Source organism: Cupressus sempervirens, chromosome 2 (genome assembly GCF_028749045.1).
Source record: "Cupressus sempervirens isolate cs-2001-9-10 chromosome 2, ASM2874904v1, whole genome shotgun sequence".
Lineage (NCBI taxonomy): Eukaryota > Viridiplantae > Streptophyta > Pinopsida > Cupressales > Cupressaceae > Cupressus > Cupressus sempervirens.
This window is the reverse complement of record NC_143119.1, coordinates 518,136,648-518,153,239: the sequence shown is the minus strand read 5'-3', so window position 1 is coordinate 518,153,239 and position 16,592 is coordinate 518,136,648. Positions and strand designations below refer to the sequence as shown.

At 33.6% G+C, this 16,592-nt stretch overlaps 1 protein-coding gene across 26 annotated transcripts in view; it reads left to right on the top strand.

The window, feature by feature from the left end:
- Window positions 1-700: 700 nt before the first annotated feature.
- LOC149573232 (uncharacterized) overlaps window positions 701-16,592 on the top strand; it is a 408,940-nt gene continuing 393,048 nt past the window's right edge. For 8 of the 26 annotated variants that reach the window (XR_016360059.1, XR_016360056.1, XR_016360053.1 and 5 more), the window contains exon 1: window positions 1,019-1,183. The gene's annotated coding sequence lies outside the window, so the exon portion shown is untranslated. The other 18 variants (XR_016360052.1, XR_016360050.1, XR_016360063.1 and 15 more) reach the window with 7 other exon arrangements.

Here is a 16,592-nt window from a genome sequence, read left to right as displayed (position 1 = left end):
GATTATTTTTAAAATTTTATATATATATATATATATATATATATATATATATATATATATATATATATATATATATATATATAGGGTTCAGACCTACGAACCAGCCTAGCAAAAGCTCAAGGCTGTGAGCTACAAATGAACGAATGCCACCATTGAAACGATTTAGGAATCCGATATAGGCTACTCATCCCTGAAACCTTTTCAACTTGGAGTCTAGGACAAGATCTTGGCCTCATCCATTATGATGTTGGAGCCTTGCACTTTGCAAGACTTGATCGCTGGTGGACTCTTTGTGAGCTATTGATCAAAAAACTTATAATAAAAAAAATACTTGAAAATACATATATTTAGAAGGTGCAATAATTTTTACCAATACATCACTTAGAGTACTATATATTACCTTATTGCTAAAATCTGTTACGCCATTATCGTGAGGGGTTTGAGTAAGCTTGCTGAAAAGATGGTTGAATGCTTTGGCCGAAAAAGGGATTAATGATACGATTGTCATGGGCCCTCTTAACTTTATACACTCCTCTCATCTTATCAAAAATCATCTCGTACCTTCTTCCATTACAACACGTGATAACGCATTGCAAACAAAGGGGACGTATCACTATTACCACCATCATTTCATTACATTACATTACCCCACTCTCATTCATGAAATGACATTCCTTCTGTCTTCATCATTGTTCCTCCCTGCTTTCCGTTTTCAACACTTTTAACACATCTGTGTCCTAATAAACAAAACACAATCTTGTAGGATTTTTTACTTGTTCTCTTTGAAATTTCCTTTTGGCAGGCATGCTGCAGTTATCATTGATGTACGTGATTACCCCTTGCGAATTGATTCATCGTTATCTTATTGCCAGAAGATATTGCAAGAAACATGAAGTGGCAATCTCATATCCAATAAAAATAGAGCTGTGAAAGGATAAGGAGGACGTATTTTGAATGGCGGTCATTATCTTCATCACCATTATCTAATTATCATAAATAGTACGCAATTATTTCCAGTCATTTCTGCAATGGTTAATATTGATGATCAACTGACCATCCTTTCTACTTTAATCAGCTGCAGCAACGAGATGAAGGTGAAGAGAATTTGAGACATGGCAACCCATGATGCGAGTACTATTGTAGATCCAGATCATGCATCTAAAATCATTACAACAAGAAGCAGGTATGGATTATTACACCCACCATTTATATATTGTTACTCACAATCTTTCTATAATCTTGTTTTATGTGGGTTTTAAAACTATGATGTAGCGTTTCAGCGTCTGCAATCTTTTGTTAAGGGGCTGTTGGAAACTGAAATTTTCAAATAAAGTATATATAAATGTTAATGTTCTTGACCATAGGTTGCATTTTCCCATGATTAGAACATAGTATGAAATTATCTTAAATTGCAGTGGGTCACGAAAACTAAGCATCATATTATTCGACTGATATCCCGTTTCTAGAGTGGATTTATATCTCCAAGTAAAATGGTGCATATTTTGATTCCAAATCCTTTGTTCTCGTGTACTCTTCACCAAACAAAGCTTAAACCCTGAGCTTCAGAAATAGTTAAAGACCGAGTATCTTTCGTTACTGTAGATTTAGATTTATAAGTGAAATCTTCTTACTTCGACATCAAAAATTTGATCGTAAACAGCTGGTGACAAAATCGCTAAATGTAGAAGTCTATGGTTTCAGGAATGTGATCTCATCGTTTCATAAAATGAAAATCTAAAACAAAAATCTTGACAGGTAGTATACAAAGGCTGTAACGATAAGTGGGTAAATATATAGATATTAAAATGAAATAAAGGATGTCTATATTAAGATGTTTTTCTGGTTGAGGGTTGCGGGCATGCCATGATATTAGATGTCTACATGTAGCCAAGTTCAAGAGTTCTTGTCTGTTAATAAACTTATTCTTGCTTGAGATTATATATGAATCTTATTATTTTAGGTATTTGGCTTATAATGTGTGCACAAAGATATAGGGTTAAGCTGATAAATCTACGTGTTTGCATGATACTGGGTAGGTACCACCCTTAAGAATCTCGATCTTTATTCTTGATTTGTATACCAGCAGACATATAGTGATGCTACTGTAGGTAAGTGTGAGTTTGTTGAAGACTGTTGTAATCTCAAGTGATGAGAATCTAATTTTCAATTCACAAATTCGTAGCAGCTGTGTAGCTGCAGTGAAAGTGTCGTTTCATAGCTTTTTATAACAGTTACCTTATTCTGCGAACGTTTTTGCATAATATCTCTGTTTCTTCATTTTGACTAAAGGGATGGTTTGATACCATTTTTCTGTGATAGTTGTAGTGTTGTCGTAGAAGGTACCTTTCATAACTCTTTAACTCTCTTTATATGTACACAAACGAATTCTAAACACCTAAATCAAATTAAAAAAACATCGATGTTTATATATATATATATATATTACTTGATTTTATTTTGACCAAGTAAAACAAAACAATCCAAGTCCAATAAGTTTGTTTGTAAGTTTCTTCATTTAAACAAGCAAGTTTCTAAATCTTATCATTAATTATTTTACTTTATTCTTATATTATATTATATTATATATATATATATATATAGATTCTTGAACAACATTTATCTTGTAAAACGTAAATCATTTATATTGTTTTGTTTAAATATTTAGTTGTTTATTAAAAAAAAAGTCTAGGGATATGAGATCACCTTGCGTGGGTTCACATGGTCGAAGCTGGAATCAACAACTATTCATAAAAATATATAAGAAGCAACACTCAGACAACTAAAGCAGTGCCAGCTGAGGTGGTTCATCCTGATCATGAAATCCCCAATCATCCTTGGGATTGGTAGGTGGGCTGGGAACAGTTCACCCCTCAAGGGGCTGGTCAACATATTATTTCTTAGTATATTATTTAGTAATAGAAAAAGACTATTCATCAAAAATATAATATTAGTTTTTTTCAACATTTAAACAAAATATTGCTATAAGACTATTATGATTATTTCTTCTAATCTAGATTATAATTTTAATGAGCCATGTAGAAATCTTATAAACAATTCATAAATCTTATTGACTAATGAAATGTGAGAAATTATATTAAAATCAAACTTAAACTCACAACCCTGAACCTAAAATCTTTGCTTGGCACATAAAAGTTGCTCGGCACATGAAGGTGTCGAGTGCCAGTTTTACTCAGCACTTGATGATGCTAAGTGGCAGGTTGCTTGGCACTTGATGGTGCCGAGTGACAAGCAACAGGTGCCGAGTGAACTCGGCACAAAGAGGAGCTTGACACTTGATAGGTCGGTAGCAATAGATGCTGAGTATGCTCGGCTCCAAAAGGAAATGCTCGGCAACAATAGATGTCGAGTGAGCTCGGCTCCAACTAAAGTTTATAACTTAGAAAATTTCAACGCGAATGCATTCACCATTAAAATCAGAGAGCCAAAGTTTTAAGCTTTCAAACAAACTTTTCAAATGCAACATACAAGGGAAGATCAATAGATTCAAGTATGCTTGCTTGCTTTCTATTCAATCTTTCATTAAACTATTACAAAATCTAGGAGCATTCGGCTTCAACCAAAAAACCCTAAAAATAACCCTAAATTCATAATATTTCAAACAACTTTAATAACTTGCAGCTCTAATGGCTGCATACATGAATGCCTGGAGTAATCACTGCTTCAACAGGATGAATCAAACAATAACAAACTCATAGAATGAATAGAGGAGACATGTGCAACTGCAGGCACAAACTTCCTTCCTCTTCATTCTCAGCTTAGCTCTGCAACTTCTCTCTGATCTGCTTGATTTGCAAAAACTCTCTTAATCGAATGAATGATAAAACATTCCTTTTGTCTTCAGCAAAATGTTTTCCCCCTCTTTTTAAAATTTAAGAAAACCTCATCTACCCGTATTAACTTTTCTGTCTGTTCTGGACGTCAGGGTTGTAGGTGAGCATTTGGCTCAAGGGGCAAACGTCAATGCTGCAATAAGTTTTCCAACACTCCCCCTTTGTCCCGAGCCAAACAAAACAAGAATCACAACTGATCCACATCAACTACATCAAGACACTCTCTTAGGTGTACAAAAATCCCAATGCCTAATGGCTTGGTGAAAATATCTGCTAGCTGCTGCTCTGACTTGCAGAATTTCATCTTGATATCTCCATTCTCCACCAACTCTCTAATGAAGCGATATCTAATCTCTATATGTTTGCTTCTCCCATGGAAGACTGGATTCTTAGACAATGCAATTGATGAGATGTTGTCACAATAAATTGTGGTTCCATCCTCTTGCCTTTCATTCAAATTTGTCAAGATCCTCCTTAGCTAAATTGCTTGACATGCTGTTGCATTTGCTACAATGTATTCAACCTCTGATGTAGATTGAGCAACAATAGGTTGCTTCTTGGATGCCCATGAAATTGCACTTGATCCCATATGAAACATGTATCCGAAAGTGTTCTTCCTATCATCTAAACTTCCAGCCCAATCACTATCAGTGTAACCAAGCAACTTGAAATCATCATTTGCAGTATATAAAATCCCAAATCCCTTGGTACCTTTCACATACCTTAGGATCCTCTTTCCCGCTTGCCAATGGGAATCCTTTGGTGTTTCCATAAATCTGGAAATCAGACTTACTGCATGCATTAAGTCTGGCCAAGTTGCAGTCAAATACATTAGACTTCCAATGATACTCTTGTATAATGTTGGATCCACTCTCTTGCTAGAGTCTTCCTTGCTCAACTTCAGACCTACTGTTGTTGGTGTGGGGGTTGCCTTACTATTTTGCATTTTAAATCTCTCCAAGGTCTGCCCTGCATAATTTTTTTGAGAGATGAAGATGCCATCATGCATTTGTTTTACTTCTATGTCTAGAAAGTATTTCAAGAGACCTAGGTCTGTCATTTCAAATTCACTTTTCATGGCCTCTTTGAACTCACCAATTAGAGCTTTGTCATTTCTAGTAAAAATTAAGTCATCTACATACAAGACAACAATCAATACATTACCATCTGCTGCCTTGATGTAAAGAGTGGGCTCACCATTGCTTTTGCTAAAGCCATTGCTCACCAAATATGAGTCAATCCTACTGTACCATGCCCTTGGAGCTTGCTTGAGCCCATACAGAGCTCTCTTCAATCTATATACTTTATTCTCTTCACCTGTAACTTCATAACCACGTGGCTGCTCCACATACACTTCTTCTTTCAATACACTATTTAGGAAGGCAGACTTCACATCCATTTGAAATACCTTCCATTTGTGTTGGGCTGCAATTGCTATGACAGCACACACAGTTTTCATTCTTGCAATAGGGGCATAGGTCTCATCATAATCTCTTCCATACTGTTGTTTGTAGCCCTTGACTACGAGCCTTGCCTTATGCCTATCAATCTTGCCTTCAACATTGCATTTGGTCTTATAGACCCATTTCACTCCAATCACTTGCTTCTTGGGAGGCAATTCAGTTAACTCCCATGTCTCATTTCTTTCTATAGCATCTATTTCCTCATCCATGGCTTTACATCATTTCTTCTCCTTAATAGCTTCTTCAAAATATATTGGATCACTATGAGAAAATAATGCAAAATTAGCACTCTCATCATAATCTTCATACCTTTCATCTTGGTATATCTCCCTAAGACTCTTGGTCTTTCTTGGTAACAAGGAGAAGAGTGTGGGATTAGAATCTTCATTGCTGCTACATTACCGACTAGCTCGATCTTCACTAGTACTCGGCACTAACACTCAGTCATGCCTAGAGGAGCTCAGCAATGTCTGAATTTGCTTGCCTTTTCTTCTACTTGCTCCTTCTTCTTTCTGTTCATTAGCATTTTCTTCACTCATAATTGACACTTTACTAGAAGTGCTTGGTGACTCATCAATTGAACCATACCAAGACTGATTTTTAAGAAATTTCACATCTCTTGAAAGTATCATCTTGTTGTTCAATGGGTCATACAATCTGTATGCCTTTGATTCTGGGCTGTACCCTATGAAAATGCACTTCACACCTTTATCATCAATTTTTTTCCTTTTCTCTTTAGGCACATGTGCATATGCAACACATCCAAACACTCTTAGGTGTTCAACTGTCCATCTTCTTCGTGACCATGCTTCCATTGGAATTCTATCATGGACTACCTTTATAGGACACCTATTAATTAGGTAAACTGCTATTGCCACAGCTTCTCCCCAAAATTTAGTTGGGAGACCTTTCTCTTTCATCATGCTCCTTGCCATTTCAACAATGGTCCTGTTCTTTCTTTCAGCCACTCTATTTTGCTGTGGTGTATAGCTGGCTGTGAGCTCTTTCTTAATGCCATGTTTCCTGCAAAAATTTACAAAAAAATTGGAGGTATACTCCCCTCCTCTATCTGATCTAAGGACCTTGATATAGTGTTCACATTCTCTTTTAGCCTGGGCTTTAAATTCTACAAATTTATCTAATGCTTCAGATTTATTCTTTAAGAAATACACCCATGTCTTACAATTGAAATCATCAATGAATGTCATAAAATAAGTACTCCCCCCAATGGAAGTAACTTGCATAGAACCGACTAGGTTAGTATGCACTAACTCTAATGGATATCTAGCCCTCCTAGAATTTCCATAATTAAAGGGAAGCCTATGTTGCTTACCCAAAATACAAGCCTCACACTTGTCACATGAATTTTCTATGCGTGGCAAACCTTCTACCATTCTTTTATTTGACAATAAATTTAAACCAACATAACCAAGATGACCATACCTGAGGTGCCATAGCCGTGAGGGGTCTTCAATCACACTCCTTAGAGCTGATTGTGTGTGAGGTGCAGCACAAACTTGAGATGAGAAACATGTCTCAATCCTCAAGGGAAACATTCTGTTCTTTGTCATTTGAACCGCTGCAAGTAAGTTCTTGCTACCATCCTTTTCATGAATGACACACGTGTCATTCTCCATTAGCACTTTGTATCCATTTTGAATGAGCTGACCAATGCTCATCAAATTGTGCTTCATACCAAGGGCAAAATACACATTTTTTATTTCCCTTTTCTCACCTTTCTTGGTGTGGACCATAATAGATCCTTTACCCACAACTGGTAGGGTTCCATTGTTACCCATCTTAATTTTTGATTTGAAACTCTTGTCAATGAATGAAAACAAGGTTTCATTACCACTCATGTGGTTGCTACATCCACTTTCTAGGTACCAAACCTCAGAGCTTCCTTCTTCACCAACATTACATATGATGAAGGCAGTAGCATTGAGTCCACTTCCCATGTTCACATCAGCCACATTTTCTTGTCCTGACTAATCATTCTGCTTCTTCCAGCTTTCATTTGCATAATGCCCATATTTATGATAGTAGTAGCATTCTATATTACTCTTATTTGAGTTGTAGTTTTTCTTACCTCCTCTTGAAGTATTTTGTGAGCTACTTGCTCCATCTGCTCTTCCTGAGCTTTTTGTTGCAGCATTTCTTTGTCCTCCATTTCCTCGGCCTCTACCTCTGGAGTTTCTACCTGATCCATTTCTTCCTCTCCCCCTTCCTCTTAGATTTGTCTGAGCCTTGAATGCTTGCTCTTGGGAAGATGAAGAAGTAGATCTGTTGATCCTATGCTCATGGGTTTGAAGAGAACCCATCAACTCATCCATTGTCAAAATAGTGAGGTCTTTTGCCTCTTCTATGGTCATGACCAAATGGTTATATTTATGAGGTAAACTCCTCAATATCTTTTCCACTATCCTCTGCTCTTGATAGTCTTCTCCATTTGACTTCAACTGATTAATTACATTTGAGGTCCTTGAACTGAAGTTTGTAACTGATTCATTTTCCTTCATTTGAAGGTTCTCAAATTCCCTCATATTCTGTAGCTTTACAGTACGGACTTTATCAGTCCCCTTGAAGTTTTTTTCAAGGATATCCCATGCTTTCTTTGCATAATTTGCTGCTGCAATCTTTGAGAATATTGTCTTTGTCATTGCTGCTTCAATAAGACTTAATGCCTTTGCATCTTTCCTCCTTGACTCTTTCAAATGAGTTTTCTATGCATTTGTGAGGGCAACATATTGAGTTGTATTAGTCACATCATTGAATCCATTAACTACAAACTCCCACAAATCATTTGCAACCATTATGGTTTTCATCTTCTTTGCAAATGTATCATAATTTTGTCCATTAAATGATGGTGGCTACTGCCATATCTTTCCTGCATCTCCTACCATGTCAAATATCCCAAGAAAAAACAAATGCCCTAACTCACTTTGGATGTGGGGCCTCAAAGCTCTGATACCATGTGAGAAATTATATTAAAATCAAACTTAAACTCACAACCATAAACCTAAAATCTTTTCTCGGCACTTGATAAGTCGATAGCAATAGATGTCGAGTATGCTCGGCTCCAAAAGAAAATGCTCGACAATAATATATGTTGATTGAGCTCGGCTCCAACTAAAGTTTATAACTTAGAAAATTCCAACGTGAATGCATTCACCATTAAAACCAGAGAGCCAAAGCTTTAAGCTTTCAAACAAACTTCTCAAATGCAAAATACAAGGGAAGATCAATAGATTCAAGTATGATTGCTTACTTTCTATTCAATCTTTCATTAAACTATTACAAAATTTGGGAGCATTTGGCTTCAACCAGAAAACCCTAAAAATAACCCTAAATTGATAATATTTCAAACAACTTTAATAACTTGCAGCTCTAATGGCTACATACATGAATGCCTAGAGCAATCACTACTTCAACAGGAGGAATCAAACAATAACAAACTCATAGAATGAACAGAGGAGACACGTGCAACTGCAGGCACAAACTTCCTTCCTCTTCGTTCTCTGCTCAGCTCTGCAACTTCTCTCTGATCTGCTTGATTTTCAAAAACTCTCTTAATCGAATGAATGATAAAACATTCCTTTTGTCTTCAGCAAAATGTTTTCCCCCTCTTTTCAGAATTTGAAAAAACCTCACCTACCCATATTAACTTTTCTATTTGTTCTTGACATCAAGGTGGTAGGTGAGCATTTGGCTCAAGGGGCAAACGTCAACACTGCAATAATTTTTCCAACATGAAATCCCTTTGCTGTAAATATATTATTTACCATTGATTTCTCTATAAGTCCTTTTTAGATCTATTTTGAATATGTGTTTAGAAGATTTCAGCTTAATCATAAAACTACACATTTTATATCTATGAATAGTTGAACTCCTCTTTTAAATAAAAAAACCATCACCAAAATAAAAAATGACATGCTTACCTAGATATGATTTCAACAATTTGTTCAGTATTCTTATAAATATAGTTGGTACATGTTCGAAAAAAAAATGGGACAATCACCCTTTCATTTAGTACATATATTTCCTTGAACAATGTCTCCAAATCATTGCCTCCACAAATTCTTTTGATACCCATTCTTAATCTAATTTTTTTAAATTAATTGACAAGGCAATTAGACACACCATGAAGTTGTCTTTTTCAAAGTGTTGATGGAGATGTGTATTTCCAAGGTATCTTGTTGATTGATCTAAGTCATTTACAAATTCTAATGGGTTCTCTAGATTCAAATCGTAGTAGCATTGTTGGAATTACATAGTTTGACCCAAAATAATGAGTTTGAATTGAGAGAGATTATAAATTTGAATACATGTTGAAAAAATAATTGAGCATGCCTCCATTGAAAGACATATTCTTAAGTGAATATGACTCGAGAATAACATTGAAATGAAAGTAAGAACTTATTAGAGGTGTCTTAATTTTTTGATTCCTTATTATTTCTTTAACTTGTGAAATTAACTTGTGTTTGAGGGTTCCTTGGAATAAAGGTCATTGCATAAGTTTTCCTTATGTGTAAAATATGCTAAACACAAGTTACAATCACATTTGTAATATGAATATCAATATTCCACAGTAAAAAAAAAAATGATCAGTACAACGTGAAGTGTTTGTGTATGATCTTCTCAATGTAGAGGTCTCTTGGGTTTTGTTCCCCCTTTCCCTCAGAGAAGGAATAGTAATGTATTGATAGAAATTGCTATAAATCAACAAAGAGGGAAGTGTGTTATTAAACTCAAACTTAAAAATTGAGCAATCTATAAACTAAAAAATAATGGGAAATCTTGGACTAGGTCAATATTGAGCTGCAGGTCAAGATGGAGGGTCAATGTCAAGATGTAGAGGTTGAGGTCAATATGTACCTCACCGACACAAAATTATAGGATCTGAAGCTTTGACATCAACAATAAAATCTAATTCCACATCCTTATATTTTTGGCTCACAAACCCTATAAATCTACACAATGAACAAATAAAATATTTCATGGGTAAGGGCTTGCCTTGGTCAAGCCCCAATTTAAGAATTAACCTTAAATTGAAACAAATTCAAATGAAAGAATGCTAACATATTGTATTTAGGTAAATAAAAAATGGAGCTTATCACCCCAATATTGATGTAATTGGTTTCATATGTGATCAAGAATGTTAATGAAATAGCCTTGAATGAATAGAAAATTTGAAATAAATCATGTAAGAGAAAACCTCATGTATGTGGGGTCTTGTAATTTGCCTCAATATTGTATTGAAGAATACTTTAATGCATAATAATGGATCTTCTCCTTGATGACCAATTCTATTATCTCCAGTGAAGAAATAAGATAGACATAATAAAGGAATTGCATGATGTTTAATATGAAGATCTCAAACTCTTGAATAGATATAAATTGACAGCTTCCTTTATTTCTTGAAAAATCTTTGAATTTCTTCCCTTGATTTCTCAAATTCTCATGTGAATACTAATTGTGTGGATGATCAAATAAACTAAACAAGACTCCTTCTATGAAAATTTTGAGAAGAAAATTTGAAATGGTCAACCACACAAGAAATGAAAATATTAATATTTTGCATCAAGCCTATGAGCCAATTAATATCAACCTATACTCTAGGTATAGTTTAAAATTGGCCTATACCCTAGGTATAGGTCAAGATCAAGGGAAATGATATGATATGTGTCATAAAATAACTTGGAAACATACTTAAATTATGATTTTTGTGATTGGAGTAATGTGTAGAGATATATGCATGGAAATTAATGCTAATATAGAGTTTTGAGAAAATTAGAAGACAGAAGAAGACCTTGGTCAAGATTATTAAATAAAATAAGAGGTCCTAATGTATCAATCCACACTAAGGAAGATTTAATTGGTCTCACAAAAATACCATTTATTCTTTAAGATAGTACATTCAAACCCAACTTTAGTGGGTGTTCATATGAAAGTCATAATTACAATAAAGGAAGAGAAAGAAGAAGAGAGATGCTATTGTAGAAAATTGCAAAGAGATAAGCTATCACTAAGTCTAAGGAAATAAGCTGTCAAAATAAGGATCTTATCTCCAAATATATGAAAAAGGGTAGGAAAAAAAAAAATAAATAAAAGAAAAAATTGAAACACCCAAGACAAACTTCAAATCAACTAGTAAAAGAGATCTCAACAAGAAATACCTCACCCACAAATATCATGTCTACAAAATATTGCAAGAACACAAATGACCGTATTAGGAAAAGATTTGAGCATTACCACTAATGATATAAATTCCATGACCTAATTTTATTTCCATAAATGAAAAATAAGAGGGAGGGAGGGATGCAATTTCCTTGCCTTATAACATGTGTGTGTCTTACTATTAACCACATAAAACATAGGATTGTGTGGTCTAGTAGGTTTGTGTGTTTGATAGTGAATCCTAAAAAAAAAATTATGGGTTATGTCAACTATTAATGCATGTGTATATTTATTTTGTATGAAAAAAATTAGCATCATTTACTTATGAGAAAGTATTTTGATCCCCCACAAATTGATTTGTATATGACCATAGGGTTTTCTTTTTTATGAGCTCACTATGGATGTACAAGGGTCCATTATCCATAGAGATATGTATAAATGAACATTACACCCATTAAGATTCATTGAAATTTTTATTTTTTAGATGCATAAATTATATACAAGGGAGGATGTATGTATGCTCAACACCTTTTGATGGCATTGTTGTAGTCATTAGAAGGAAGAGAATAATGGATATCTTCTTCTTAAACCAAAGAGATATGCTTAAAATAATAATATATACCATAAATAGAGCCAAGAGGCTTGACTATTATAAGCTAAGAAATTATATAATTTTGAAAAGACATGTTAGCTATGAGTAGAGTGCCTTGAAAGGGAGATATCTTCTTTGCAACACATCTATATTCAAGAGGAGCACTTGAACAAAGACAACATCTTGGAGGGGGAAAAAAAGGAGAGGGGTAGGTGAATAGGAATGCACCCATTAAATGCACTATCACTTGCTGAAATAGGGATTCTTGATGAAGGATAGAAAAAATTGAACTCCAATGAAGCAAATATGTTTGTTTTGAACATAATTTTGCAAATAAGGAAGATGTGATAATCAAGGGTTGTACACCTTTTGCATACAAGAGAGGATCCCAATCAAAATAACAATTCCTTCCAAGAAAATAATGTCATGTAATAAATAAATATTGTTGTACTAAGCAATGTAGATCCTTAGATAAAAGGGATAAATAATGTACATGCAACCTTTCCCATCAATTGCAAATGAAAGATCAAATATACGACACCCCGAATGATAGTTACCATGTAATTGATACACAATGTGAAGCAACATAAGTTGTAATTGGAGAGAACTCTTGAAACAAACATATATGCTAGACATGATATCACATATAAAGTAACAAGTCATGAAATAATGACACTATAGATGACTATTGGATGATAAATATATTACTTTCATATCATGAACATAATTTGTTACGTGGAGAAATTTATATCTTGTGAGAAACCAAGTAGCATGTGCCAAAAAGGAATGTAATAGAAAATCTAATATAAACCCTAAGTGATAGAATATTTTTATAAAAGGGATGCACTAGCATGTAAAGATAAGGTTCCGACATGTGTTAAACAACATATCAATGCAAGCAATAATATTTTACTATAAATGATGCAATTCCACAATGGATATTAGACAAATTTAATGCGAAAAGAATTGGAAAGAAATGGTATGCTCCCTAAAATAGTTTCTATTAATAGTAGACATTCATTTTTGAGAAAACATAAGATTCCACTTGGGATTTGTTAATATACTTATATAAAATGATAAATACATACATGAAAGTATGTCACCATACAAAAGAAAAAAATCATTAAAGTGAGAATATAAATGTAGTAAAATAGATATCTTGAGTTGGATGGGACCATTTCCTCCCAATTGGGGATACAAGGATAAAGACTATTATATTGATCACAAAGTAGGACAATGAGGCCACAAATGATGGGCTAAAAATGTCACATATTGTGGAAAAAATGATAATAATGCATATGTATTAGGTAAAATGATCATGTAAATTATGCCATTTATTATTAAAAGTATTTGGAATCATACTATAATCATTGCAAATAAAATAATGTTTTTTTTATTTTTTGAAAACAAAAAAGTTTCTTGTTGTAAGAAGAAATAAGATATATAGATTAATTATATAATTGAGAGGGCTCAACACCTAGATACTATTGATTGGGAAGAATTGAGATATCAATAATATAAGAGAGTCCTCTAGGTGAAATAGGACTAAGATCTAAAGAAGGCCATTCAATAACTATGAATCCATCAAACAAAGTTGCTTTACTCTCAAATGTTAGGAAGTTGTTTTGGAATGGAAATTATCTTTAAAATTTAATAGGCTATCAATGTAGAGAAATTATTTGATTTGAGATATATTTCAAATTGCATTAAAGTCATTAAGTGTAATGGAGTCCTTGGGAAAAGAATCAAGGATGTTATCCTCTAAGGTATTCTTAGGAGAAGGAAAAGCATAGCTCTTAAAGGTCTCGTATATAGAAAAATATTAATAAAATTCATAAGATGTGGTTTATTGTTATCATAAATGGTCATTCTATCATTCTCTTCTTTTAATATGCCCATAGAGTAGGAATTCATGACTACTTTTAAGGCTTCATCTCTAGGACTTTAAAAAGGAGGTAAGATGATAGTAAGAAAATGATCTATAATGTCTTCATCTTTCTCTAGGATATTGAGGTAGGTTCTAAAAGAAGAGAAACATCAAGTATGATTTTGTTAGTGCTAGAAGAGGTGGAAGAAATGGTATCATCCTCTTAGAAATAGAGTTTTTCAAAGTGTTTGGTCATTGGTTAGCCCAAAAGGCATGACTAATCACTCATACAGTCCTTCCCTTTTCTTGAAAGTAGTCATCCACTCATCACCTTCTCTAATATGAATCTAGTGGCACCTACTCTTCATTTATATCTTTGTGAAATACCTAGCCCCACTGAAACAGTCCATAATATCATCCATCCTTGCCAATGAAAACCTATACTTGATTGTGATCTTGTTTATAGTGCGAGAATCTGTACACATCCTCTATTCTCAATTCTTCTTTGGTGCTAATGTTGTTGGTACAACACAGACTCAGACTCAGACTCTCTCGAATCAACCTCTTCTACAACAACTCATGAACTTGTTTCTTCAACTCTTCACTTTCTATTGTGTTGATTGACCAATGTCTTTATCTAACTATTCAAAAAAAGGGGTTAAGAGAAGGAATATTATGTTGAAGAAGGAATACTTTACAAGAGCAATAATCATGACTCACAATGGTTTCATGAGGGAGATATATTTTAGTTGAAGGATCAACATCATTTGTCAAGATATTGCATTTAAGAGGTGTATTCTTTGAGGAAATAGACTCTTTTTATAGTAAAATGTTTTCAATGATTGAATTTGGGAGGGTTGGAATTCATTAAAAAAATCTATATTGTCATTATATGGATGAAATGGAAAATTAGGAACATCTTTAATAAAACTTTAAAATGAGCTAGCAAATAGTGATGATAATGATATTGAAAATGAAAAGTCATGACTATTAATAAAACAACTATGTACTTCTATATTGGTTTTGGAAAAATGTGCTAACTATGAATAAAAATCTTTGTAGTTATATATTGGTTTTGGAAAAATTCAATGCAAGATAAGAATAAATTAGATCTAGAATGCATTTTTTGGTATTTTTAACAATGAATTTACATCAAATGAAATAATGAAATGTAAACACTAAATGAAAAGTAGACAATATATCTAAATTCAAATTAGATCATATAGGAATTATCTAATAATCCACACAAAAGGTATGAAGCATGAAAGTGTCAAGTTCACCAAAATATAATATGTAAAATGTGGTACACATAAGTTACAATCATATTTATAGGAGGAATACTAAGATTCTACTACAAAGAAAACTTGATTAGTACTTTAGGTGGAGTACTAATGCATGATCCTCTTAATGTAGATCTTTATTGGGTTTTGTTCCTCCTTTCATTAGGAGATCAAATTGTAATAAAATGAAAGTAAGTTCTACAAATTGATAAAGGGGAACATGTGCTCACAAAATTCAGACTTGAAAATGACTATCATACTATGGAAGAAACAAGAAATGAAAGAGATCTAAAACAAGGAAACCAAAACCTAGAAACTCAAAAACTAATGGACATCCTTGACTAGGCTGACCTAAAGGTCAAGATCAAGATGGAGGTTCAAGGTTGATATGTAGAGTTAGAGGTCACATTTACCTCACTTTCTTAAAATCTCAATAGCTAAATCTTCAAAAGTAATAATAAATGGGCTATTTTTTTATCCTCCTATTTTTCTCTTTAAAAGCTTGTAAATATACACAATGAAGGTAATTTATTTTTTTGGGGAGAGAATTACCTCAATTAATCCCTACGTTATGAATTAATCTTAAACTCAAGCACATGTAAATGAAAGCATGCTACTCTATAGTATAATTAAGTATAATAATGGAGTATATCATACCAATGTTTGTGTATTTAATATGTGATCAAGAATATCAATGCAATAGCCCTAAATCAACACAAAAACCTTGAAAGGAAATCATGTAAGACAAAAATCCATGTGGTTTTATCTTTTTTGTTCACCCCAATGATGAACTAAGGACAACATGATTGCACCAAACCAGATCTCCTCCATGATGGCCAACTCCACCATCTCTAATGAAGAAAGAAGCTATACTTAGGAGAGAAAATACATGATGAATGGTGAAGATCATCAATTTTTGAATGGATGGAAATGGATGCTTTTTATTTACTTTTTTGAATCTCCTTGAAGTCACTCCATTATCTTTTTTAATTATCATGTGAGTATGGATTACATGGATGATCAAATAAAGTGAAAAAACCTCCTTTTATATCAATTTTGGTCATCAAAATTGAAAGGTTGGAACATAAAAGGTGAGAAAACATTAAAATGTTTCAATTGGCCTAGAAGCTAATTAAAATTCGGCTCCCAAGTATAGGTCAAAATCAATGCATGCTACAAGTAGAGGTTGAGGTCAACCTTTATGAGGAGGTGTAGACTACTAGGTGAAAGGTTGTGCATCCAAGGAATATTAATCAGGTTGGTGGAAATATTATGAAACATGTGGGAGAATCAATAAAAAATGCCTTCAAATCATGAATCCTGTGATCAGATGAAAGACCGAAAGAAGATCCATGCATTGAG